The following is a 25,669-nucleotide window of genomic DNA, read 5'->3' as shown; positions in this document are numbered from 1 at the left end:
AAAACCTTTTCTTAATACTGCAGGGGCTATTATTGATTGCAACAAAGGCAATGTCACTTTTCATGTTAATGGTAATGAGCATACGGTACACTTTCCGATGAAACAACCTCAAGTTCATAGTATCAATTCTATCGGAAAAATTCCATCGATTATATTTGGAGGTTTTGAATTTCCTATTCCTACTGTCAAGAAGAAGTATGATATACTTATTATTGGGGATGTGCATATCCCCGTTGAGGTAACCTAGTGTTATTCAAAATTTCTCCAGTTTCATGTTAATCGGAATGAGTTTGTTAACAAGACCTGATCAACCTTGCTAGTAGATTCCTTTTGACGAGCATGAGATGGATGAAACTAGAAGCACAACCTTCTGTACCCTCTCTATACTTTCTGTTATTTAGTTGAAATAAAGTAAAAATAGTATTTTTCTGTCTGTTTCCTGATTTATCCGTGTAATATAAAAATGTCCCGAAAATAAAAGTCCTCAGAATGACATGCCAATTTAAGATGATTTTTTCGGGAATATTTGAGGATTTATGGTGCAAAAATTACCGCGGGGGGGAGCTGCCACCTGGTCACGAGGGTGGAGGGCACGCCCCTGCCTCGTGGGCCCACGGTGGCGCTCCTCCACTTATTCCTGCACCCATCCTCTTCTTCTTCCTCCCACAAACACGAAAAACCAACTCAAGCATGAGTTCCAGCCCTCTTTGCTGTAATTTTCGATCCCCTTGCTCAAAGCACCTCTCACAAAACTTCTTGGGGAGATTGTTCCTTGAAAATGATGAGGAGACATTTGAGGGGCTCATTGAGCCAAAGCTCGAAGGAGAAGGCACCGAAGCCTAAGTATAATTTGCCTCGCACCGCGGAGGTTCAGGCGTGTGAATGGCCTACCGAGGATTTCTTAAGAGCAGCCGGGATTTATGAAGATTTTCATGAGTTGGCTCAGACTGCAGGCCTTACCGCTTTCCTCCACGACCAATGCGATCAGTATCTCTTGCTCACAAATACCTTTGTGCAAAACTTTCATTTTCATTCTAAGAACTCACCACCTACGGTGGAATTTCATTTATATGATGAGCATAAGGAGATGTCACTTTATGATTTCTGTCGGATTTGTTTAGTCCCTTTTGGGGGAAAGACAGAAGAACCACATCGTGATGATGTGGATGGATTTATTGACACTATCACTGTAGGGGAAACAAGGAAGGTTTCCGATGCACGAATCACTAGCATACATTTTCCTGTTTTACGCTACTTTGCATTATTTGCTAGTCGTTGCTTAATTGGTCGGAGAAACTGTGGAAACCTGAGTATCCCTGATATTATTATTTTGCACCACGGCTTATACGGTGATAACTCTTTTAGTATGGGCGGCATTATTGCTAGACGGTTAAGTATGAACCGTACTAAGGGTCCCATCTTTGGAGGCATTTATGCTTCACGCCTCGCTGCACATTTTAACATACCTATTAGGCATTATGAGAAGGAAGAAAAGGTGTTGCCTCATGTTTATTTAGATTATAAAAGTATGGTAGCACATGATTTTATTGTTAAGAATAGGGAAGGAGAGCTTAAATATCAATTGTTCTTTAATAAACATCATCCTGAGACTATTACCTTGCCTGCTCCTTCTTTGTTCGATTTGACTGTAGGCACGTACCTTGTTCCGTTGGCGGCTATTCACGCCTACCGGAACCCTGCACCAGCCCCGGAACCGGAACCACAAGAGGAGCCTCCATGATAGTCTGTTTATTCTTGGGATCCGGAGATGGCTGTCAGCCAATGGCAGTCAGAGTATTCTTCATCACAGTACGACCCCAACAACTATTATTATGGATATCATCCAGGCCAGCCATGGTCATAGACGAACTTAGGCCAAAATCCTAAGCTTGGGGGAGTACGTATTTCTTACCGACATTACATTTATGTTCACACACACTCACTGCTAGATGTCGGTGTTCACACTTTTTCATTGTATCATCCATGCTAGTTTATTTCCTTTTATGCTTTCTTCTTGTGTGTTTGATAAACCTTAAGAAAAACCAAAAAATTAGTAGTAGTTTACTTTTCTGGCTGTAGTAATAATTAAAAAGAAAACCCAAAAATATTTCACGTTCTTCTTTTGCTTGTTGGGAGCTTTCCCGTGTAAATAGTTTTATTTATTTTCTTTTCTTTTGGGGTCAATAGGAGAAGACCATGATTAAATTGTTGAAGTGGCTCTTATATGCTTTATTGTTGATTTAACCAAGAGCCCATATTGCTTTGTCTTCTCCTATTTATTGAATGCTCGCAGATTCCAGCTTAGTCCAATGCACGTGCACTCTTATTATTATTCACATCGTTCGGTCGTGCAAGTGAAAGGCAATTATGATGATATATGATGGACTGACTGAGATGAGAAAAGCTGGTATGAACTCCACCTCTTTTGTTTTTGTAAATATGATGAGTTCATCATTCTTGATTCAGCTTGTTATGAATAAACATGTTTGCAATGACAATTAGAGATCATAGTTGCTTGTGCCATGCTTGATTAGCTATGAGTTATAATGGTTTACCTTACATGCCAACATGCTATTGAGATGGTTATGATGTGGTATGATGGGGTGGTATCCTCCTTTGAATGATTTAAGTGACTTGACTTGGCACATGTTCACGCATGTAGTTGAAACAAATCAACATAGCCTTCACGATATTTATGGTCATGGTGGATTATATCCTACTCATGCTTGCATCCAATGTTTATTAATTTTAATGCATGTACATGGCTGTTGTCGCTCTCTAGTTGGTCGCTTCCCAGTCTTTTGCTAGCCTTCACCTGTACTAAGCAGGAATACTGCTTGTGCATCCAATCCCTTAAACCCCAAAGTTATTCCAGATGAGTCAACTATACTTTCCTATATGCGGTATCTACCTGTCGTTCCAAGTAAATTTGTATGTGCCAAACTCTAAACCTTCAAATAATCATCCTATTTTGTATGCTCGAATAGCTCATGTATCAACTAGGGTTGTCTGTATCTTCCAAGCTAGGCGGGTTATTCTCAAGAGGAGTGGACTCCGCTCCTCACTCACGAGAAAATGGCTGGTCACCAGGATGCCCAGTCCCATGCTTTATGCAAACTAAATCAAAATAATTGCAAAACAAAACTCCCCCTGGGACTGTTGTTAGTTGGAGGCACTCGTTGTTTCGAGCAAGCCATGGATTGATGTTTGTTGGTGGAGGGGGAGTATAAACTTTACCATTCTGTTTGGGAACCGCCTATAATGTGTGTAGCATGGAAGATATCGCCATCTCTTGGTTGTTATGTTGACAATGAAAGTATACCGCTCAAAATGTTAATTATCTCTATTTCAAAACCGAGCTCTGGCACCTCTACAAATCCCTACTTCCCTCTGCAAAGGGCCTATCCGTTTACTTTTATGTTGAGTCATCACCCTCTTATTAAAAGCACTATCTAGAGAGCGCAGCTGTCATTTGCATTCATGACTGTTAACTTATATTGAGTGTGACTATGATTGGATCTCTTTTATCATGAATTACAATGTCTAGTCAGTCCTTGATCTTTAAAGGTGCTCTGCATTTATGTTTTGCGGTCTCAGAAAGGGCTAGCGAGATACCATCTTGTTATATCATATTATGATTGTTTTGAGAAAGTGTTGTCATCCGAGATTTATTATTATGGCTTGCTAGTTGATTATGCTATTGATATGGGTAATCATGAGACCTGAGAATTATTGCAGATATGGTTAGTTATAATATTTGCTGAAAACTTGAATGCTAGCTTGACATATTTACAACAACAAGAGCAAACAGAGTTTGTAAAAGTTTTTCTTTATTTCTTTCAGTTTGTCAATTGAATTGCTTGAGGACAAGCAAAGGTTTAAGCTTGGGGGAGTTGATACGTCTCCGTCGTATCTACTTTTCCAAACACTTTTGCCCTTGTTTTGGACTCTAACTTGTATGATTTGAATGGAACTAACCCAGACTGACGCTATTTTCAGCAGAACTGCCATGATGTTGTTTTATGTGCAGAAAACAAAAGTTCTCGAAATGACCTGAAACTCCACAGAATATCTTACAATAAGTAATAAAAAATCCTCGCCAAAGATGAAGACCAGGGGTCCCACACCCTGTCCACGAGGGTGGGGGGTGCCCCCCCCCCCAGGGCACACCCCCCTGCCTCATGGGCCCCCTGGAGACCTCCCGACTCCAACTCCAACTATATATATCTGCTTTCGGGGAGAAAAAAATAGGAGAGAAGAATTCATCGCGTTTTACGATACGGAGCCGCCGCCAAACCCTAAAACCTCTCAGGAGGGCTGATCTGGAGTCCGTTAGGGGCTCCGGAGAGGGGGATTCATCGCCGTCGTCATCATCGACCATCCTCCATCACCAATTTCATGATGCTCACCGCCGTGCGTGAGTAATTCCATCGTAGGCTTGCTGGACGGTGATGGGTTGGATGAGATTTATCATGTAATCGAGTTAGTTTTGTTAGGGTTTGATTCCTAGTATCCACTATGTTCTGAGATTGATGTTGCTATGACTTTGCTATGCTTAATGCTTGTCACTAGGGCCCGAGTGCCATGATTTCAGATCTGAACCTATTATGTTTTCATCAATATATGAGAGTTCTTGATCCTATCTTGCAAGTCTATAGTCACCTATTATGTGTTATGATCCGTTAACCCCGAAGTGACAATAATCGGGATACTTACCGGTGATGACCGTAGTTTGAGGAGTTCATGTATTCACCATGTGTTAATGCTTTGTTCCAGTTCTCTATTAAAAGGAGGCCTTAATATCCCTTAGTTTTCGTAAGGACCCCGCTGCCACGGGAGGGTAGGACAAAATATGTCATGCAAGTTCTTTTCGATAAGCATGTATGACTATATTCGGAATACATGCCTACATTACATTGATGAATTGGAGCTAGTTCTGTGTCACCCTATGTTATGAATGTTACATGATGAACCGCATCCGGCATAATTATCCATTACTGATCCGATGCCTACGAGCTTTCCATATACTGGTTTACGCTTATTTACTTTCCCGTTGCTATTGTTACAATCACTACAAAATACCAAAAACATTACTTTGCTTTCATTACTCTTTTGTTACCGTTACCATCACTATCATATTACTTTGCTACTAAACACTTTGCTGCAGATACTAAGTTTCCAGGTGTGGTTGAATTGACAACTCAGCTGCTAATAATTGAGAATATTCTTTGGCTCCCCTTGTGTCGAATCAATAAATTTGGGTTGAATACTCTATCCTCGAAAGCTGTTGCGATCCCCTATACTTGTGGGTTATCAAGTTCTGCCCGGGTTGAGTGCCAGCCATGAAAACTCCGGCTCGATTCGGCGGCTCAGAGAGGTCCGGAATACTGCTGCCATCGGAACAGCCCCCGAGCATGCCATCTTGTAGCTGATACAAATAATTTGTCTCGCCTGAGGACGACTCACCGTCGGAATAGATGGCCGTCTCACCGCCATCCACTGATCTTTCAGAGAATTCACCTCCATGGATGCAACCCACGAAGGCATGTCTCACGGCAGGTTGAGCCCGGGCGAATCTCGCGCGCTGAGCCGTCTCGATGAGGTTGGTGCAGACATCCGGCTCAGGGCCCGACTCGTCGATCCGGCCGATGAAGACATGGATTCCACCAAAGGGGGCCCGGTACCCATACTCAATTGAGCCGGCTTCGGGGCCCCAGCCTTCGTCGTCCATGTAGAGCTTGCCGCGACGACTCTTGGTCATCTGGCCCACAGCGTATCCCTTGAGCCCTTCGAAGTTGCCCTTCAAGAACTCAAATCCACCGTGCGCTGGCCCCACGGTGGGAGCCAACTATCGTGGAATTGTCACGACAGATGTCCTAGCGAAAGGACTTAGTCGTAGGGCCATCGCAACTAGGATGTTTAAAGGGGTTAATTGGGACAAAGAACACGAGAGGTTTATACTGGTTCGGGCCCTTACGGTGAAGGTATGGCCTAGTCTAGTTGATGTTGTATTGCTAGATTTCGATGACCAAGGAGCGAATCTGCTAATTTGGCTATCGATCTCTTGTTTTCTTGTCCTAAGCCGCCGCCGGTCCGTCCCCTTATATACACGGGTTGACGCCTGGCGGCCTACAGAGTCCCGGCCAGCTCATAAAACGTGTCTGGCTCGGTGACTTCTTTTATATTCCTTTCTTTACAAGTCTTTCTTTACATACGGCGGTTTACAATATTGGGCCTTAAGCCGTCTCTGGGCTTAGGCCTTCTACAAGTCTTAATAGACTATCACCCTGAATATTACTGGGCTTCTTTTGTAACCCGCCATTGGGGTTGACCCGGCCCCTCCTGGGCGGGTCATACCTGGTAGCTATATCCCCAACAGGGGGCGTGCGCGTCGTCGTGCGGAGGAGGTGTATGAACACGAGTACTTCGTGAGGAAGGTCAAAGGCGCTGGGCGCCTCGCCGCTGTGTGGAGGTGGGCCGATAAGTTCCAGCGTGCCACCGACGAGGAGCGCCGGTGGGCGCCCAACGAAATGGCAAGATCGTTTGCGCTCGTCCGCCATCAAGAGGCAGATCGATACGTCGAGTGCTGCGAGGCGGAGTACTGCCCTGCCTCCGCACTGGGAAGACGCCGCGCACGAGGGAGCTGCTGGCGAGGGGCTACCGGAATACTGGCCCTAGGAGGAATTATTAGTTTTAGTATTGTTCGTTTTCAATTTTATGCATTGTACCTAGTAGTTAAGTATCATCACGTATATGTGATGATATTATATATATATATTATGAATTCCATTTTCTATTTATTTTTGTATACTAATCCGAATCTAGCTGTTATCATCCACATATACATAATGGAAAACGTATATACACACAATGAAATAGAGCATATAAGAACGGAAAACAGAATACACACATTGAAACAGAGCAATAAACAAGGCAATACTATGATTGCTGTGAATACATAGCTATCCACGTCGAAACGACTCAACAAAATAAAACGCGTCCATGAGACCATGACCAGCAGCCCTTTCCTACGGTAGCTCTTGTCTCTGCCTGAACTCGTGCACGCGTTCGTCCAAGCGGTCGACACGCTCGCGGTACATCTGGAGCGCGATCTCGAGCTCCAAGTTGGCTATTTTATCAGAGATCACCAGCTCGAGGATGTGATGACCATGTTCCTCTACTGTGCCCAGGTGGACACCTAGGCCAAGGAGGCGGTCGAGCTTACCGACCAGTGCGTTGGCATCGAGCGGGCCGCAGACAAGGCGAACGGTGTGACCCATGCGAACGACACGGCGGGCGTCCGGTGCAAGTACGGCGCGGCCGGCCTCTAGTGCAAGTATGGCGCAGAGGGCCTCTGTCCATTCCTAGCGAGGAATGGGGGTACTGACAGGACGTGTACCCAGCTGCGATGCCCTGTCGACAGTAGGCAAGCGCCGATGGATCCGCTCTTGCTGTGCGGCTGCCGCGCCTCTCGCTCTGCGGCGCTCCAACGGTCTCGCCGTGCGGTGAGCCGCAGCCTCTCGATCATGTGGTGAGGTGAGCTACAGCCTGTCACCGCTGACATGCCTATCTTGATCCGCGGCGCTGAAGCGCCATGTGCGAAGGGTCTGCTCAACCCTGGCGATGACGCGCATAACGGCGTCCTCCATCGCGTTGCCGGGGAGCGCCTCGACCTCGACGGGCCGTGGTGCCTACTCGTTGGCGGCGCTTTGGTGGGTTGGCATGCTTGAAAAAGGTGGATGTGCTACAGGCTGCGCTTGTTGCCTCCGTGCGTCACGCGCCGCCTAGGTTTATGCGCAATATCGCTGAGTGGCGGGAAACGGTGACGTGTTCATAAAATGCCATCAATTAATGGAAATTTAGCATAGAAGGAACATCGAGCTAGCACAAGAAGTAGATGATAATCAGATGATCGTTTATCCTAGTTAATTATGCATGTAATAGTTTATTTTGGTGTGTGGAATTGTCATGTGTGTGTTAGCCACCTATATAATTGAATATTTGCCGCGTATTACACACATCTTGTTTATATGAAACGTTTCTGTTCTCTTGGCTCAACACAAACAGTTTATCAGAATGAACTGTATACCCTACATTGCATACACCTTGATCTGGTTGAACCGTTTCTGTTGTGTTGCCTAATCCAAAATAGTTCATCCGAGTGAACCGTATGCCGTATATCGCAGACACCTTGATCTGGCTGACCGTTTCTTTTGTGTTGTCTAATCACAAATAGTTTATTCAAGTGAACTGTATGCTGTATATCCCACACACCTTCATCTGGCTGCCCGTTTCTTTTGTTCCTCCTCATCGCAAACAGTTAATTTAACTGAACCGTATGCCCTACATCACACATGCAACTAAAATCTGAACTGTGTTTGATGCATCGTCCATCGCAAACACTTTGCACTTTTTTAACGTTTTTTACACCACCGTGTGCGGTTATTGCATCGCACACAGTTTCGTTGAAGGGTCTCTGATCGTAGTGTCGCGTTAGCAGCATCCTGTAGTAGTGCAAGTAACTAATGAGGTATATATATATAAATATATATATATATATATATGCAAATGAAGTAACATAAGGTTGTCCGTAATGAGAGTATTATAGGTAGTATCATGCATGACAGCTAGACAATTTTAATGAGGTAACATATAATTAAACGAAAAAGAGAGGGTTGAGTATCATACTAAATGGCCTGCTACTATGTGTCATGCATAACATCTATGATATCAGCATATGATACTATGCACTAGGATGTAGTATCATATGCATAATATTAGTATATGATACTCCTCAATACAACCGGCCTAATATATTACCATCACATAGCGGTTTTCAATGTAAAATGACTCTACAAAGTAATAAATGAAGATTTCTATGTTATCACACCTATGACACTACTCCCCATCATGACTTGTAACTAAAGTGCTAGTGTGCTACCAAGTATGCTAGTGTTCTATAGCTAGGCTACAACAACTTGGAGAAGAAGATGACCCCCAATCCACACAATGTGTGAGCTACTTAAAGGGAAAGAAATTAGTGACAGCAAAATAACGGGCAATTTACCAAAGTATGGGTGAATAATCTTTACTTAACTGTTACTCCCCCGATCCTTTTTACTCCGCATATAAGATTTGTTTATAGTCAAACTTCGTCAAGTTTAACCAACTTCATAGAAAAAATATTAACATTTCACAACATGAATTTATTTTTCGTATTGTGTAATTTTAATATTGTAGATGTTGATATTTTTTCATACAAATATGATCAAACTTTAAAAAATGTGACTTCAGACCAATTTTATGTCCATAGTAAAAAGGAGGGATTGCATTTGCCGAACGGTAATCACAGGAGCCGAGCGTCAAGGTGAACAGTTGATCTGGCAAGTGTCAATCGTAGTCGCTCTCGAACTGTTTTGTTCCTCCCTTGTTTCTTCAGTCCGCACCCTAGCATGGATTTCTCCACATAGTTGTAGTTTCGTCAGGTTCGTAGTATCTCCAGCCGCGTCCTAACAGATCCCTAGGCCATTTTTTAGCATCAACGCTAAAAAATGATCCAGTCATGTCTTTAGAAATCCAATTTTCATTGGTTAGACCCGAAACTGATATCGGCGGACCCATGCCGAACCCGGCATGCTGGAGGCGTCCAGAGGCGTCGGGGGAATCATTTTTGGCGCGAAAAAACGGCAGGCCCGCCAAGTCAGCGACTCCGCGCATCGTCGTCCTCATCGCCTCGGTTTCTCACGGGGAATCAATGCCAATGCTGCCGCCGGTCAGCCTTCCATTGATTCCTCACGGGCGGCGCAGTGCGGCGACGCGCCCTCTCCCGCCACGCGTACACACGTTTTGTCGCCCCTCGGCTGCTATAAAAGCCACTCCCTCCCTCATCAGTGGACGCACTCGCCCCGCAGCCCCTCTGTCTCTCGTCGCCGACGCTCTCTCTTCCCCTCTCTCCCCGTCTAGCCACCGCGTGCACGCCCCAGCCGATGGGAGAGCAGTTCCCCGGCGATGGAGCAGCGGCCAACGGCTTCGGCCGCCGCCACCTGCACGAGTGGGAAGCCAACCTCCTCCACGAGGCAAACTACCCGGCGCCGCCCGCCATGTGTGTGCCGGGGCGGTGGAGGCTCAACGCCGGGAGCGTCCCGGTCCCCCCGCAGCCCGGCGTCGCCTACCCGCCTACTTCCACGCTGAAATAGAGCGCGTTTGGGCCTCTCTGATGGAGGAGGAGCGGGGCCTTCCCGGAGTACGCCGAAGACGACCACGCGCACTGGGTGGCGTACTTCCAACGCCGGCAGGAGGAGTGGCTCGCCTCCACCAACAACGTGGTGGTTAAGGGGCGCAACAACAGCGACGGCCGCCACCCGTGGTGGGGCGCCCCGGCCGCACGCTCCATGCCGTCCTTGAGTACCTCGAGGGTGGCAACGATTCGCCGCTTGAGTACCAGGCGCCCCCCCCCCCCCCCCCGTCAGAGTGGCGACCCGTGGCTGCCGAGGCGCATGCTGGGCGGGTCCTCCTCCTCTTCCTGTTCCTCCTCCCACTCCCCTGGGTCGCCGGCGCTCGTCGACGTCAAGGCCGAGCCCATGGAAACGCCGCTCGGCCGGCGCACCCGCGGAGATACCCTCATCATCAACGAGGGCGATCGTGCCTCCTCGGCGCCTACATCCCGCCTTGTCAAGCCAAAGACGAAGCCGAGAATCGCCGCCGTGAAGAGCGAGCACGCGCGATGACATGCCCGCACTCGACGACGAGGCCGCCATGAAGTGAGCGCGGGAAGATTGGGCCCGGCTGGAGATGGAGCGCCAATGCCGCGCCCTAGAGGAGATTGCCGCTCGCCGCCGTGGTCGCGATGAGGGAGGCGTCATCATCCTCGAGGACAGTGACGACGACGTGCTGCCGCCGGCCAAACCAGTCCGCCAGTGCGACCCCAGGCAGAGATCCAGTAGGGACGACCGTGGTATGAAGAAGGAGAAGGAGGAGGATGACGACGACTACGACACCTTCAGCAAGCTCTTCGGCCTGTAGGCGGCGGCGACAACAATTTTTTTCTTTTAGTATATTTTTATGTTTTCAATATGCAAAAAGTTTATGAAACGCCTAAATATCGCCGAATCTATGTCGTGTTTGCCGAATTTTGTTCAAGTATATTTTAAAAAAAATTACAAAAGCGTCGACTGAGGACGATCTGGGGGTGGCGGCTAGGAACCCGATCACCCCCACGCCAAAATTATCGCCGGTGGCGGTCTGAACAACTGGAGATGCTCTTAGAGCGTCAGAGTCCTGACAGGCTCACCGGTCAGGTTCCCCCACTTTCCACTTTCCAGTCCTACGTCTCCGCCGCGAGTAAATAGTATAAAACTACTACTTTACAGGCTAGGGTTCTAAAAAACTATAGGTTTCTAATTTTTCGCTGATAACTACCAAGTCAGAGATTGACTGTTTCAAAAAACCCTAAACACATAATGCTTTAAAATTAATCATGATTATGACAGTTGGGACCCGCACGTAAGAGAACCGTTTGTTTGACCGTTTGTTTGACTGATACCTTACATGTAGGGCCCATATGTCAGTATTTTTGTAAGTTCTTTAAAAAAGCAATGAGGTCCCTGTAACTTTTTTAAAAAAGCAATCGGGTCCCTGGCTGTTTTCTAAAAAAGCAATCGGGTCCCTGACTGCTCTTTGAGGAACGGCGCAGGCAGCTCGCCGGCGGCCTGGTCGCGGCCAAGCGAAAGAAGGCGGCGCGGCCGCCGCGTTCCTTGTCGCGAAGGCGGGGTTCTCTAGTCGTTCCTCGTCGCGAAGGCCGCCGCTAGGAACGAGTATTCCTCGTTTCGCGACGGGTTAGGTGGAGGAGCTCCTTGCCGACAACTGCCGCTGCTCCTGGGTCATTGCGCGCGGCTGGAGGCGGCCAGAGCCTTTGTCCATGGTGCGGCTGGCGGGGGCCCTTGCTCCTCGCGCGTTCCTGGCCATGGCGCACGGCTCGCGACGGCCCGAGCACCTGACCATGGCGCAGCTGGAGGCGGCCCTTGCTCCTCGGCGCGCTCCCGGCCATGGCGCGCGGCTCGCGACGGCCTGAGCCCCTGGCCAAGGTGCGGCCCGTGCTCCTGCGATGCGGCTGCTCCTCCGCGCGGCGTTCTTCCTTGCCGTCGGTAGGTGGTGGTTGTAGGGGAGAGGAAGAAGAAAGAGACAGAAGGAGAGAAGAGAAGATAAGAGGAACAAGAGGCAACTTACATGTGGGACCCACATGTAAGTTAACGGTCAAACCAAACGGTCAAACAAACGGATTGTTTAGGAGTGGGTCCGATCTGTCATAAAACGGTTTAAAGTGTTTAGGGTTTTTTGAAATAGTCAATCCCTAATTTGGTAGTTATCAGCAAAAAATTAAAAACTGGTAGTTTTTTGAAATCTAACATGTAAAGTACTAGTTTTATCCTATTTACTCCTCCGGCGCAGATGGTGATCCAGCGCCTCCGCGCCATGCCCTCGTCCGGCAGGCTTAAGGTCCTGGTGGCGCCGCCGCGCGTCGACATGGCGTTCTGCGGTGCCTCGGTCACCAAGGGACGGGCCGAACGTCGCCGCCTCCGTTGCTAGTACCTCGCCCGCACCAACATCCCATCGCCGGCAGAGGTGACCCCCACTCCTTCCCCTCCCTCCCTCCCCGCCTGCAATCTTGGTACCAACTAATTAATCGCCCGGTTCGATTATCTCATGATCAATTGAACTTTGAAGCCAATTGGAGTTTAGGTTTCATATAAACATTTTCCTGATTGGATTCCAGACAAGTGGCGTGATGCAGGGTTAAATGAATCTGCTGAACAATAATATACTGTAGCTTATATCTTTGCCTGCAGCCGGCTCACTACTGAATTTTGGTCCTGGTTTGCATTTCGTAGGGGTTTTGACTGTTGAGAGGTAGCTGTTATTGTTTATCTGACATGTTCTAATTTTTGTGAGGTTGCCAATGCTTCATTATCTCTTCCTGCTGATTGCAGAAGACTGGTCGTGTTCGATTGCCGTTATTAGCTATGATGTAGATGCAGTTTATGAGCTCCTTCGTTTGCTTACTAGAGTTTGTTGTGTGGGAAATGAAACCTTAATAGAGCTTATTCAGAGAAAGTAATGCGGGTAGGGTGAAGGTCTGCCAACAGAACAGACTGCTAGCTAGATTGTTCATCTTGTAAGGTAGCTTCAGCCTTCAGACCACTTTGCCTCCTTAAGCACTTGCTTTTACATGGTCTTTTCTTCAGCCACAGCAACAGCTTGGGCTACAATCAGCGGGTGGCACGTCACAAGCAGCGGCGGTCAGTATCAAGGGGCGGGGCAAACTAGGCTTCCGCGGCAACCAGGTACACGCTTGTGACATGCCTATCTGCTTGATATGGGGCGTTCTTCTCCGCAGATTGGGCGTAGGTTGGTTCTCAACCCCGTTAACTCTGGTTTGTTGAGGTGAATTTTGTGTTCAAGCCATGTTCAAAATCGAGGGTTAATCCTCTATCTGGTTCCAAGTCAGCTTCCCAAATATTTACTCTGACTGCGCAAATCAGTCTAGCTCTGATCGTTCAGGCTGTGCTTGTATAAATACTACTCACTCGTACAACTAAGGGAAAATCCAAACGTGAAACAAAATGCTATGGCAAGAGAGAAGGGTACAGTCTGCAAGTTTCACTAACTTGAACTAACAAATGGAAAAGCCATATATAAGATATTATACCATCGTTCTTTTTGACATGAATTTCTGTCACTAGCTACCATCCTGCCAATCGTTGCTTCATCTGACATCCATGCGTGAGGCCAGATGCTTGATTCTAAGGATCTCGGCAGAAACTTGTCCCATGCCTGGCCGGTCTAACCATTAGAACAACACAGTTCTTCATCACTTCCGGTGCGTTGCTGTCATCTTGTAGCATTGTTGGATCAACAACCTCACAAATATTATCTGGAAATGCTCTACAAACAAATTCATGAAGGCTTGCACCTTCACTGAATTTTCCGTCGTTGGACTTCGCCCTGTTATCATTTGTAACAGAAGCACTCCAAAACTGTAGATATCACCCTTGGTTGATATCTCTTCACTCATGCCATACTCTGCATTTACATTTACAAACACAGTTAAAGAATCTGCAGCATTTGCAAGTTGCAACTCCGTAAAGAACAAACACACCCAACAATCTAACATTGCTGAGGATATGCTTAATCTGACCTGGTGGGATGTATCCGATCGACCCTTTATGAAATGATAAAAGTTTTTACTTCTTGCACTATCTTTTCGATATCCAATGTATCTAATAATCTCACCTGGGTCTTTACTTTTACATGGACAGTGGCCTATATTTTTTCCGATGGATAGCACTTCTTCTTTAATGTAGTCGTTATTCTTACAAATACTATATTTTGCTTTGCCTTTGCTTCCTCTAGTTTATATAGAACTAGATCAATTTTATTATTCAATCCAGAGTACTTTTCTACGAGTCTTTTGTATTTTCTAAATAAACTTTCAAATTTTTGGTCCAAGTTGTCTTTTCTTTTCCCCCAGGATATAAAAAAGCTATATATCAAATCAACAATTGTATTTAGTTGGCTATGAGTAGTATGCCAAATTCTTCAGAGGGATTTATTCTGCACCTTATATCAATATTTTCTTTAGCATTTATTACTTTACCTGTGCTAACTTCTAAATTTAGATACTTCAACCTTTCAATGATTAAACACTAGCTCAGATACCAACAATGCACAATATTCAAGATTAGAATATGTTAATATTCAGTTTATTATTGTTAATATTCGAGATTAATTATTGTAAAATCATTAATAAAAAATATTTAAAGATGTTAATATATGATTTGTACTGTTCAAATTTCCTAAAATCAGATACTATATTCATGTGAGTCTACTGTTCAAATTTCAGGAAATTTGAAGTTACATTTGAAAAAAAATAACTAGCCCAGCCGTGAGTTATTGCAATTCTGAGATTAGAGAAGAAATTTTTAAAAACTGAAATAGAGCAAAAGAGAAGATTACACTGTCAACAAGGGTCACTATCTGTCTAACTGAATTCAAAAGAAGGAAAAGCAATAAGATAGTGCATCATCATTATTCTTTACACAAAATTTTCTCGCTAGCAACCATCCTGCCTATGCTTTGCTTCATCTGACATACATGCGTGAGGCCACATGCTTGATTCTAAGGATCTCGGTAGAAACTTGGCCCATGTCCGGCCGCTCTTTGGGAGATGTCATGGAGCAAGAGAGGCCTATTCTAACAAGTGGAATGACACAGTTCTTTATTACTTCTTGTGCATTGCTGTCATCTTCTAGCATTGTTTGATCAATAACGTCACAAATATTATCTGGAAATGCTCTACAAACAAATTCATGAAGACTTGCACCATCACTGAAATTTTTGTCAGTTGGACTTTGCCCTGTTATCATCTGTAACAGAAGCACTCCAAAACTGTAGACATCACCCTTGGTTGATATCTCTGCGCTCATGCCATATTCTGCATTTCGTTTACAAACACAATTAGAGAAATCTGCAGTATATGTACAACTCTAAAGAAAAAACGAACCCAATAGTTCAACATTACTGAGGATATGCTTAGTCTCACCTGGAGGGATGTATCCGATGGATCCTTTTAGGCAGGCCAGACTTGTTGAATCACCTTCTTGTACATTTGATGTTGTGAATACAAACCTTGCCAGGCCAAAGTCGGTGACATAGGCAACCATGTCAAGATCCAAAAGAATATTGCTTGGCTTTAGGTCACAGTGTATTAGTGGAGATGCACACTGGTTATGAAGATAATCCAAAGCAAAGGCTACATCCAAGCCAATATTGATCCTTCGGCTTAAAGTCAGGATATGTCTCTCACCATGTTCAAGGTCTCCCGGATGCAGCCACATTTCTAGGTTCCCTTTCGGCATGTATTGGAACACTAGGGCCTTGAAATCTGCCCCATTAGAATCCACAGAAGAACATGATGTGATGATCTTTACAAGATTCCGGTGACGGACATTTCGCAGGGCTTCACACTCTGCAATAAAGCTCCTATTTGCTCCATAATTGTTTAGGCTGAAAATCTTGATGGCAACTTGATCTTCCTGAAGCCTTAAACTGCCCTTGTAAACCACTCCAAATGATCCTGATCCAATTAGGTTTGCTGGAGAAAACCTATCTGTTGCCCTTACAATGTCTTCATATGATATCTTCTTCATGTGCTCACTGAATTCTTTCAAATCTGGATTTTCCTGCATCCTCTTCCTCCAGTAAATTGTTGCAATACATGACAAAATTAATAGGACAGCAGAAACGGCTGGCATTACTATCCGTAGGACTAGAGCCGATGAATTTTGTTTCCCTTTTCTGTCAACTTGTGTTGAACAAAGAGGTATACCTCCTGTTGGAATGCTGGTACACAAATCATGATTTCCTTCAACTGACACTGCACCAGTATTGTTAAAAATACCGCCTCCTGGAACTGCTCCATCAAAATTGTTGAAGGATAAGTTGAGATTTTGCAGGGAACTTAAGGATGTGAGGAACTGTGGAATCTTTCCGAACAAATTGTTATGAGAAATATCCAAGTACTCCAGAACCACACACTGGCCAAGAGTGGATGGGATGTTGCCAGACAACCTGTTATCTGATATGCTAATTTTGTTCACATTAATGAGATTGCCAACTTCCACTGGCACTCCCCCAGATAGGTAATTATGTGACAAGTCCAATTCTTCAGAAAGCGAAGAAATTTTGAAGATTTCACTTGGTATATTCCCATCTAGTGAGTTGTGAGCAAGGTTGAGTATTTGGAGTTGATTACAATGTCCTATATCTGCAGGTATCCTTCCGCTAATGTTGTTCCCATCCAATTTCAAAGAATTTAGCTGAACCAGATTACCAATAGTATCTGGGATTTGCCCTGACAGTCTGTTTTGTGCAAAGGATAGATGGACCAAGCTGTGCAAATTACCAATTGTTGCTGGTATATTTCCAGTGATAAGATTGTAATCCATGTACAACCTGCGGAGGCTCTTAAGATTGCCAATCTCTGGTGGTATAGGCCCAGAAATTTGGTTTTCCCTTAGCCACAGCCACTCCAGACTATCAGAAAGATTGCCTATTGAACTTGGCATTTCGCCTTGAAGATTGTTCCCAACCAACATCAGCATAGTCAACCTGGTACAATTTGCGAGTGAAGAGACAAATTCCCAGTCTCCTGCTTCTAGTTTGTTGTATGACAAATCAAGTTCCTCCAAATTTGGCAATGACCCAAAGAAGGGTATAAACCCAGTTAGGCTGTTAGTATACAGGTAAAGCTGACGAAGGTTGTAAGCTTTGGGAAGAGAAGCTGGGATAGGGCCATCAAACTTGTTTGATGAGAGGATTAAATCCTGAATATTCGGGAGTGTGTAGCCAATATTGGAGGGTAACCTTCCAACAAGCGAGTTGTTTGCTAAGCCAAGAAATGTCAGAGATGACATATTGAATAGAGATGGTGGGACTGTCCCAGACAAGTTGTTGGCTGTCAAGGCCAGTACCTGCAGTGTTGGAATATGACCTAAGCTGTCTGGTATACTCCCTACTAAATTATTCTCTGTAAGAAGAAGATCGATGAGGGAGGAAAGGTTCCCTAGCGAGGAAGGTATTTTTCCTGAAATATGATTATAGCTTAAATCGAGGTATTGAATAGGTGGGGAGGTGGCAGTAACAACAGGTATAGAACCAACAAGGTTGTTCTTTTGGAGGGAAATGTCAAGAAGAGATGGACTATTTGCTAGGGACTCCGGGATGACCCCTGTCAGAGCATTCACCCCAAGATCGACATATGTAAGAGAATGGCTGCTGCCCAAAGACGGTGGTATGTTACCTTCCAAAGTGTTCATGCTGAGGTTGAGATCACGGAGCCGGCTTAGGAGGCCAAGCTCCGATGGTATGCCACCATTGAAGCTATTGTTTGACAGCTGAAGCCTTGCAAGAGAGGTCAGGTTGGCAACGCAAGGCGATATGGGGCCTGAGATGCCTTCTGACTTAAGGTCCAGCTCAATCACACGACAAGGGGACACCGTGCTGCAAGTGATCCCATGCCAGTCGCAAACGTCCAAGGACGTGTTCCTCCATGAAGCTAAAACTCCTGCTGGACCCGAGATCCTGGACTTGAAGCAGAGGAGAGCTTGCCTATCATTTTCAGTTTCATTGCAGGTGGATAGTGGCAGGCTGCAAAGGAAGCAGAAGAGGTATAGAAACCAAACAAAGCCTGGAAGCAAGACACCCGAAGATGCCATTTTTGTTGTTCACAGGCTACAGCTATGGAGTATGGTGATGAAAGCTTTCATTTGCAGACGGATGTTTAAGTACTCAGCTGTTGAGTGTGTCAGTAGCCAACCGCTCAAAATAGCACACATATTCGCGGCTCAGTGGTCAATATGATGGAAACGGGCATGATGCATCAGGGGTATGCTTTTGGATCAGATATGGTGTTCATTCAAACTATTTGCTGACTAAATTAGCTGTGACTTGGTAGTTGCTCAAATCCACACTTGTGGAATATTTGTATTGTGAACACGCATTTGGACGCTAAGAGATTACCCTTCACATCTCAGACTGGGACAGGGTGATGCCTCGAACCTCTGCTTACATACATTGCATTGACCCAGCCATCCTCCAACATCAGCAGGAGTGTGTGGTTGCCTGAGGTACAGTGTGGATGCACGCTTCATCCTGAAGAATAATGAACATGAATTTTGATATTACAAAAATGTGAAATATATAATACAGGAAGTGAATGCTAGGAATTTATGACATTCAAAATTTCACAAAAAAAGAGTGTTTATGTCATGTGCAATCATAAGAAGAGTTAAATATACTCATCTTCTATTCTTTTTACAGAAGATAAACAGTCATGTTTCTGGTTGAATGTTTGGAGGTTCCAATCTTGTGGATGATGCTTCGGTGTCTTAAGGCACCTACCTTTGTGTTCTAATTTTGTTCTAATTTTGTTTCAACAGGTGGCTGGCCCACATGTCAGTGACCCAAAAGCAGGTGCCTTTAAGGCACTGAAGCTGCGTCCCAATCTTGTAACATCCCCAACGTTCACATCGTTTTCAAATTTTCATCCAATTATAGGGTACAAACAACTCTATAATCAGGTTAAGGTTTAGAGTGTGGTTTGTATTTCAGAATGAAAAGGTGTGGAGAATGTTTAAAGTAGGAACCAAAAAGGAAAATCATCAACCAATATGATAATCCATGTAGCATATGAAAAACACCAAAAGATAAAGGGATAAGTATATTTTCCGTCCCTCAACTCTTTCGAAAATATAGAAATCGTCCCTTAACTCCAAAACCGGTAAAGGTTAGTCCCTCAACTTCTCAAACCGGATAAGTTTAGTCTCTCATACCGCTTCGGATGGCTTCGTTGATGGTGTGGCATGGTTTTGACCCTGGTATTCGGAGTTGACTGTCACCTCTTCTTCGCTCTATTTCCCACGCAGTAGACATTTCATCGAATAGTTGATGTGCACACTCTGGCTCGTGGGCTCCTGCCACCTGTGGCCAACTTAGATCGGGAGATTGGAGAGCCATGGAGAGGCGGGAGGAGATCGCGGTGGCCGGTGGCTGCATGGCCCTGGTCGTAGCTTGAGCCTTGAGCAGGAGGGGGCCCGACACCGGCTCTTTTCTTCCTCCACGCCAATGCACGGCCCTCATCGTAGCTTGATCCAGCGGCAGCCTCTCGTACGTGGTGTTGCCGGACGTGGCTGCAATCACCATGACGGGGCTAGAGCCCGGACGCGGGTAGCTCTCCCATCACGGTACCCGCCCACAGGCGAGGTACGCTGCGAGCCCCGTTGTTCCAAGTGGCGCCGGCGCCGGACAGGGACAGTATCTCAAACCGGCCCGTAGGATGAAGGCGGCCGCCCCGGTCCGCGCGGGCTCCAATCGTGAATGCATCTGTTACTTGTGTACTTCTAGCCGGGAACGCGTCCTTTCGGGCGAGGTGCACGGCTAGCTCGAGTTCTTTCCGAGCTAGCTACCGCAGTACACGCTACACGGAGAGAGATGCATACGTACACAAGCAACGTATGCTAGCTAATCGATTTACCCTGAAGGAATCAATCAACCTGGTAGTAGCTAGCTTCGACTGATAAGAGGAAGTAGGAAAAAAAAATGAGGATGCAAAATAAATTGGACCGTGGTGTTCAGCTCAATGCCAACGAGACGTGGTGCCAGCCAAGGACCTTATCGGCCTCGCCGCCTCGTCAAAGCTTGATGCGGCGAGTACGGTGACCAAGCTAGAGGTGGCGTGAACGCTGGCCAAGCTCCAGGCCGCTTCCCTCGCAGAAGCTGCCACGGCCACCAGGGTCAAAACCATGCCACGTGCAACGAAACCATAAATGGTATGAGGAACTAAAGTTATCCGGTTTGAAAAATTGAGGGACTAAAATTTACTGGTTTTAAAGTTAAGGGACCATTTCTATACTATCAAGAGAGTTGAGGGACGAAAAATATACTTATCCCAAAGATAAATGAAGTTCTTTTATCATTTATGCACATGGCATAAATAACCATATTTTTTGATGATTTTTCACAGGTCATCATATCTTAACATTCTCTACTACCATGATCTTTTTCTCGTTTTTTTTCAAAGGTTCAGTACACAAAAGTACTTATCAGGACTGGCTAGGTTTTTGTCTAATGTTTATAGTAAGTTAAGTGGTTAATTTTAGGTTGCTTCTTAGTTTAGGTTTAAGTCGGACAACACAAATAGTTTGAGGGCTCAACAGTTTTTTTCCCTCGAAACGTAAAAGTGAAAGTGTTCTCGATCTCTAGCTATGGATTTGCTTAATGGATAATTACTTTGAATCAAATTCTCGTGAGGCCAAGAACACAAGAACAGCTACCAATGTTGCTAAAATTTGCACAAAACGTTGTGTTGAAAGGACAAGAATCAGATTAAAAAATTGTTGCAGCCCTCTCTGGATCGTAGGAATTTCATAGGATATTTGGAGGATCTTAGTGTGGCAAACTTGTGCCGGAAATGTTCTTTAGGTTGACTTCCTACGCCGTAATGTCGTAGAAATTTCAACATCTCCTGGAATCACACTTTCCTTGTGTTCTAATTTTGTTCTATTGAAACCCTGCATGTTTTTTCACACACAAAACGAAAACACTAGTTCTGCATGTTTTTTCCGCAAAAAAGACTATTTCTGTAAGTTTTATGTGTTTTCCAATAATTGTGCCGTACGCGTATACCTGTCAAATTCCTACATTTTCTTATATTTCTCCTGGTTACGATCCAGAGAGGCCCCGCCTGTCCATCTCATTAGTCTGAACCTCCTTTTGGCGCCGCACTTTCTTCAGCCTAAGATAGCGAGGCGACTCTATGGCTGTATGCACTGCATTGACCCAAGCCAGCGTCACCGCACTTCTTCTATGCTTTCGTGCACCTTCCAGGGTGCATCCTGTCAATACGGCCTTTTCAAGCCAACTCCTTTCCCTCAGGAAAAAATATTTTCTGTACAGATGTTAATGAATAATAGTGAGGGCTACAGTTTGCCAAAAGAAAAAAGGTGCATCCTGTCAAAAAGGGCCACCGGCACTTGCCTGATGAACAGTGGCGCTCCATAATCTGGACGCGCTACCAAGACCAGACCAGCGGCAGAGAACTTTCCTGAAGAACGTTAATGGTACGGTAATATTGGCGCGGTATGAACGAGCGTCTCATCAGGTCATCATCATAGGATCCATCCATCAAGTCTCTCTCTCTACCTCAAAGAAAAAAAATCCATCCATCAAGCTCAGATTCAAATAAATATGATGCTTAAGGGCATCTTGACCCTCAAATGGTCCGCATACGTTCGGATCGTGAAATCCATCTAACGTGGGCATGTATCGGTCCGCCGAGCGGTCCGGACATGCTTTTTTCTGCAATCCAAAGACAAATGTCGGGGGGCTTTGTGGGCATCTGGACAACACCCACTTCCGTGTCTGATTGCCCTGACCCACTAAAAACCCACCACTCTCGCTCGTGCGCATTCCCTCCCAACGCCAACTGCCTGCATTCATGCCGTTGTAGAGCGGCCGCTCCACATTGATGTCGGCTCAGAGCGGACATGATCTCTCGTTGGTTCCGCCATTGAAGCGGTGCCGAGGGTGCCGCCCGCGACGCGTCCTCAGTATCCGTGCATGCGTTACTGGATGGGACGGTCGGATATCTACCACGCCCGTTCAACGCCGTGTCTGTCCGTATGCCGTTATTAAGCAGGCTCGCCGGCCGAGAAACCCACTCTGGCGCCACGCATTAATGCACCTGGATGCCTGGCCTCAGCGAGATCCGGCTAACTCCACAACTCAAGTCGCTCGCTCCACATCCTCCTCCCTTGTCCACACCACATTTGCCATGATTGCAGGCGGCAATGCAATGTGGGAGAGCCTATCAACGGATATGAAGCACGAGGTGGCCGCCCTTGCGACCGGCTGGCAAATCCATCGTGCCAGGCGGATCAAGGCCGGCATGCCAGCCAAATCGCCCGAGATATCCAACGACGAGGACAACCCCACGATGGAGACGGGCTCCGGCGATGCCACACCGGAGCCCGAGCACTTGCCTATGCATGCCGGACTCACCATGGAGCAGGCGTAGACGCACTTCAACGCCGCCATGGCGGAGGAGAAGCCTGTGACGGCGCCTATGTCGGCGTTCCAACAGGCACATGAGGAACAGGCACAGGAGGAACACCGGTACAACCTGTTCCTCCTCGAGTAGCACTGTCTGGTGGAGGGCCAAATCGATGGCGAGCGTGTGAGCGAGGAGGCCGTGGCGGACATGGCCGCGGTGAACCCCAACTTCATCATGGAGCAGCATGCGCTCTACAACGCCATCCGCGCTCAAGCCCTCGCTTGTCAGGAAGCAGCCGCCGCGGAGGCGCAGCTGCAGGTTATCATGGATGAGAACAACGCTAGTTGCGCCTCCTATGCCTCGCCGATGAACTATTGGGCGGGCCAGTTCGACGACGATGGTGCCAGCGCCACCATCTCCATCGTGGACCTCATGTCCACCAGCGACGGACAAGGCGCGGACCCTTTCGAGGATGAGTAGGGCATGAGAGACGACAGATGGAGGACGACAAGGGCTTGGACATTGGACGCCCCCGTAGGGTTGGTTTAGGGTCGAATTGGTCTTTTTTTTAAATGTTGGGAATGTGATGAAAACCCGACGTGTATATATGAATGTCATACATTTTGTATGAAATCTGTCGTGTTTGTATGAATTTTGTCTGGTTAGTTCAATTAGTTGCTGAAATGTATGCGGACGGTGTTGGATGGCGGCCTCCAATATCAGTGTCCGCGGACTGGTCCTGTCCGCGGATGGATACCGGAGGGAATTTGCAGGTCGCCGTTAGAGATGCCCTAATCAAGCTTATTTTTCAGCAGGAAAATAGCGCACATTTTTACTTGCTGTAATGTTAATAGTTATTTAGTTCATTCGGTTGCTACCGGCTTACTTTTTTAGAGGAGAGGCTGGTGCCCGGCTTTAAATTAATGAAGCTCTTACAACCAATATCACAACTCAACATAACACTGCAGAACAAAAGGAAAAGCTCCGGCAAGATACATGGGTGCCCAGGGGGAGCGACAAAGCTCAAAAATAATACAACAAGGCATAGGAGCCCTCAAACATGATTGGAAGACCAACAGTACGAAGAAGGCCAACTACGGAAGGAAACCAGCCGGCAAAAGAGGCTATGCCATTGCCATCGCCTGTGCGTCCGACAAAATAGCATCATCCTGCTCCATCGCCGATAGGAGCCCCCAGCTCCTCGCCCTGACTCAAAGGGCGCCGCACCGTTTGAACGATGGAGTGCTCACCACCCTAGAGCGCAGATGGAAGCTGGTGCCAAGACAACAGAGGGAGGCTTTCAAGCACAACCACCTCACCGAACCTAGCTCCTCGGGAGTGCACCGACGTTGAAGCTTGGACCAACACACGATAAAAAGAAGCTGCCATCTATAGAACTCACCTCAGTGATTGGTAAGATGGGACCTTGCCCATGAGACGGAGCCTCCAAGGAGGAAACGACACCACAACGCCGCCATCGTCTGGTCTGGAACATGCCAGACACACAGACACATGGTTTTCACCTAGAGTGCATGGTGGATACAGGTCACCCACGATGACACCTCCAAGGAGAAAAACGACACAACCAGAGTGTCGCTATCACCGGCACCGACACTGTCGGACAGAGCTTTCGCTCGGGACACGACGCCAACCACCCAGGTCCATCAGCCAAGGCCAACCGAGGCAATATGCAGACAACGCCCCGACTAGGCCGGAGGCCGCGAAGAACACACCCGCAAGCCGGACGCCCCCAAGTAATCCACCTCGCCACCCAAGCGGCCGAGGCGACACATGAGCACCCGCACATCGACACCTGCTGAGATGGTGTCATCGTGCTCACCGTCCGGAGCCGCCGCTCCTGTGACCAAGGGGATCCACCTTCACCCACCACCCACATGGCGATGGGCCGCCAGCACGCATTCGGCCGCCCCGGCTGCCGGACTGACGCAAAACCACCACTCACTGCACACCAAAGCATGCACCTTGCACCCGCACGAAGCCAAACCCTAGATCTAGGATACCGGGTACCCAGAAGAAGTGGCCCAAGGACCACAGACGATGGACGGGCCAAGCCCAAGCATACCACCAGATCGGATCAGGAGCATGCTGGATCTGGCGTCAAGTCTTCAGCGGCGGCCGGGAACTCCCTCCATGACCGCCGGCCACCCAGGGCAGCCGCGTCACTAGGACCCGGAGGAAGCAGCCCGCCTCCCCCCGAGACCGCCGAGGGCCACGCCGACACCAAGTAGGCCACGGCCACCCAGGCAAGGCCATGGACAACGGGAAGGAAGGGGCTTTCCAGATCTGGCGAGGGCCATCGGTGCGAGTGAGCACGCGTGCTAGGGAGCAGGGGAGGGGAGAAGGAGGTGGAGGGGGCGCCCCGCTGCCGCCGGAGGCGGCGAGGGGAAGGAGCGCGCGGAAGGGGCTGGTTGGCGCGGCGGTGACGTTCGCCTATTAAAAGTGCAACTAATCCCTGGGCGGTTTTGGTAATTATTAACAACATATAGCTCATTGAACTAATATCCATTCAAGATAATCTTTTCAGTAAGTTCAATGATTGGCATGGCATGGATTAGAGATGTGGACCCCTCAAAATGCTAAGGACACATATTGGCACAAGCTCAAAACTCTACATTTTCATTTTAGTGATCCAAGATCACATTGAGTCCATAGGAAAAGCCAATAATATAAAAAGGGATGAGGTGTTGCTTAATGGCTTGCTTGCTCAAAATGCTTAGTGATATGCTCCAAAAGCCCTCTTTCTCATTTCCACATATGTCCCAAACCAAAAGTCAAACTTAGCCCCATCGATTTGATCTATCCGACGCCATTGAGTTCACTTGACATAGCCGTAGCCAGAAACCCTAATCAGTTCGGTCTCACCGATAGGGATCTCGGTCTCACCGAGATGGGATTGCAAAATCTCTGTTTCCATTCGTAACGTTTTAGTCCAATCGAAATGAGCGATCGGTCCCACCAAGTTCGCAATGCAATCTCTTTGTTTCCTTTTCATAACATTTCTGTCTCATCAAAATGAGCGATTGGTCCCACCGAGTTCGCCTG

The 25,669-nt window shown here is 46.9% G+C and overlaps 1 long non-coding RNA gene and 1 pseudogene across 2 annotated transcripts; one reads left to right on the top strand and one right to left on the bottom strand.

Moving 5' to 3' along the window:
- Positions 1-12,409: 12,409 nt before the first annotated feature.
- LOC125521583 (uncharacterized) lies at positions 12,410-25,463 on the top strand. The gene is made up of 3 exons (XR_007289333.2): positions 12,410-12,621; positions 13,242-13,340; positions 18,996-25,463. It is a non-coding gene; the product is annotated as an uncharacterized LOC125521583 (long non-coding RNA).
- Positions 13,615-18,772, bottom strand: LOC125521582 (receptor kinase-like protein Xa21; annotated as a pseudogene). The gene is made up of 3 exons (XR_015609914.1): positions 15,599-18,772; positions 15,151-15,490; positions 13,615-14,001 (listed from the first exon to the last, which is right to left on the bottom strand). The product of XR_015609914.1 is annotated as a receptor kinase-like protein Xa21 (transcript).
- Positions 25,464-25,669: the final 206 nt, after the last annotated feature.

Source organism: Triticum urartu, chromosome 7A, assembly GCF_056163025.1.
Source record: "Triticum urartu cultivar PI428250 chromosome 7A, HENAU_Tu73, whole genome shotgun sequence".
Classification (NCBI taxonomy): domain Eukaryota; kingdom Viridiplantae; phylum Streptophyta; class Magnoliopsida; order Poales; family Poaceae; genus Triticum; species Triticum urartu.
The sequence above is the reverse complement of the archived record's forward strand: the minus strand, read 5'-3'. Positions and strand labels throughout refer to the sequence as shown.